Source organism: Tupaia chinensis, unplaced genomic scaffold, assembly GCF_000334495.1.
Source record: "Tupaia chinensis unplaced genomic scaffold, TupChi_1.0 Scaffold000262_1, whole genome shotgun sequence".
Classification (NCBI taxonomy): Eukaryota; Metazoa; Chordata; class Mammalia; order Scandentia; family Tupaiidae; genus Tupaia; species Tupaia belangeri.
Window position 1 is genome coordinate 98255 of NW_006159742.1, and position 2621 is coordinate 100875.

Consider the following 2621-nt stretch of genomic DNA (forward strand, 5'->3'; position numbering starts at 1 on the left):
GCTGTCTGTGGCACCAATTATTCGTTCAGGATCAAGACCTCTGGCAAAGCCTCTTGGTTTATCAGCAGCATCTCTCTTCTTCTTTGATTTGCTATCATCATATTCACTGTCAGATAAAGATTTTCTCTTTGTACCATCTTTCTCTTTACCAGCTTTTTGAGAATTAAGAAATGCTTCAATTAACTCTGGACAATCTAAATTTTCTTCTGGTTCCCAAGTATTGTCAGCATCTGTAAATCCCTTCCACTTCAAGAAATATTCCACCTTCCCATTCACTACGCGTCGGTCCAGTACTTTTTCCACCACAAATTCTTCAGGCTCTGCCTCTTCAACTTTTTTACTCTTTCCATTCTGTTTCTTACCCATTTTTTGCAATGTAGTTTTATTGGAGGCCATTTTTTATTGCAGACTTGAAGAGTTCACCGCTCCGAGCTGCTCCGGGTCGCGGGTCTGCGGCGTCTCAAAGGTCTCCCTCACTTTTCAGCACAGTCTTTGGAGTCTCACATTCCACGTCTACTAAAATTTTCTCTCTGCTGCCAAGGAAATTGCTCCTCCCCACCATGTAACAACCTCATTCAACTACCACTCTTCATCTTCATCACTCCTACTGGTGTCAATTCCCACAGCCATTGTCATTCTCACCACTCAAGTCTGAGTGACACTTGTCACTCAGCACCTTTGAAATCCCTTTCTGCCCTTGGACACCCCCACTTTATGATTCCATGCTTTCTCAAAATAGATATCAGCTTCCCTTGCAGTTCACATATAGGCCTATGACCTAGGCTCCATCAGTCAGATACATACATGGGAGAGTTCAACCTAGAAAAAACAACACAATTAGTAGGTAATACCCAGATACTACATGATAGCATGCTAACAAGAATAGAAAGAGAGACATTCAGCTTTCAGAGGCAGCAGTGGGGTCCAAAGATAGTGCCCAAGGCTCAATGTCACCAAGATATTGCCCCTGTCCTAGTCCAGCATGGTAGAAGAGCCTCTACCAGAACAACCCATCAAGATATCTTGTTATTTTTTTTTCTTCCTGGCTATAAAACATCCAAACCCCTATTCAATGACTTCTTGGAAATTCTGTGAGCTATTTTTTAATAAATTCATTTCAGCTCAAATTAGCAAGAGTGGGTTCTGTTGCTTGTAAATAGCATCATAGCATAAATTCTTACTCAAGTTGGGAATAGTTCTCTCCACAGCATTTACCCACACACATTGATTATGTGGCTTGTGGCTCCCTGCCAGGGGCTTAGAATATAACACATATGGGCTTTTTCTCAGGGGCTTAAAATTCATGGAAAGAAACGGATCAGCAAACCAATAAGAATTTAAAAATACCATAGGTGGCTATGACAGAAATAGGAATGTAGAATCACGGATGTACAAAGGACAGGGAGAAGAAGGGCAAGCTGGGAAAGTCTTCAAGGATAAGATGACACTTTAACTGAGTTGTCAAAGACAAGTATTTGACAGGCAGGCAATAGGACAAAGGCAAAGGAAATAGCATAAGCAAGGGTAAACAGGCTGCAAGTCTGTCGTTTTCTGCAAAGAACGCTCAAAGCATGGCTTGGGTGGGGAGAGAAAGGAGTCTGAGCAGCAAGTAACAGACTATAGAAACTGTAATAATAATAGCTAACATTACTTGAGTGCTTCCTGTAGACATTGCTCTAATTATCTTTCATTATATCAACTTATTCACTCCCTACTACAATTCAGAAGGTCAATGGCTCTTTCACCTTATTTTACAGATTAAAAAGAGGTAAGTAACTTACCCCAGGTCACACATACCTAAGGACAGTAGAGAGGGATTTCTCTCTTTCCTTCTTTTTTTTTTTTTTTTTTTTGAGATGTTTTTGCACTCGCCAGAAAGACAGAGAGAGAGACAGAGACAGAAAGGATAAATCACACCCCCAGGGAGATGGCCACACCGCAATCCCTTCTCCTCCATTCTCCTCTTGGGATCTTGGGCACACACACACACATGCACCTGGCATGAGTTTTAAGCCACTGGGTCTGGGACTCGAACTGCAGTTGGCTACATGGGAGTCCAGCGACATAGCCATTACACCAACTGCTGATCCTGCAGAGAGGGATTTCTACCCCATGATCAGCTTCATGGCCCACACTCTTAACCATCCCACAATATTACAGGCAGGTAGGAGAGGACTTTATATTCCACTTTTGGAGAGCTATGACTTGAACCTCTAGCAGCACAAAAAGATTTTAAGCAGGTGAGTGTTTTAAAACAAATGCAAAAGTGTTTACAGTGTGGAGGACAGAATGTAGGTAGATAGTGAGCAGGAAGACCTGACTGCACTTCCCAACATACACACACACATACACACATGCACACACACCCTTCTTGGGGTCTGCGACACAAGCCAGCATAACAAAAAGGTAAAGTTTGAGAAAGTAATTCAAAATCAAGGAAGAAATAGCAATTCCTAGCAGGCTGTCTCATGACAGACCTAGATTATAACTATTTAGGACTCCCAATTTAGGAATTTTGTGCTTAGACAAATTATTTAGCTTTGTTGAATTTTCGTTCTTCTATAAAAGTGGAGAAACAAAGTGATGATTCTTACTCCAAAACTTTTGAAGGTCAGATGTGT

The 2621-nt window shown here is 41.5% G+C and overlaps 1 pseudogene; it reads right to left on the reverse strand.

Annotated features, from left to right (window-relative positions):
* Positions 1-725, reverse strand: part of LOC114007956 (chromobox protein homolog 3 pseudogene) — a 32102-nt pseudogene extending 31377 nt beyond the window's left edge.
* Between the last annotated feature and the right edge of the window lie 1896 nt (positions 726-2621).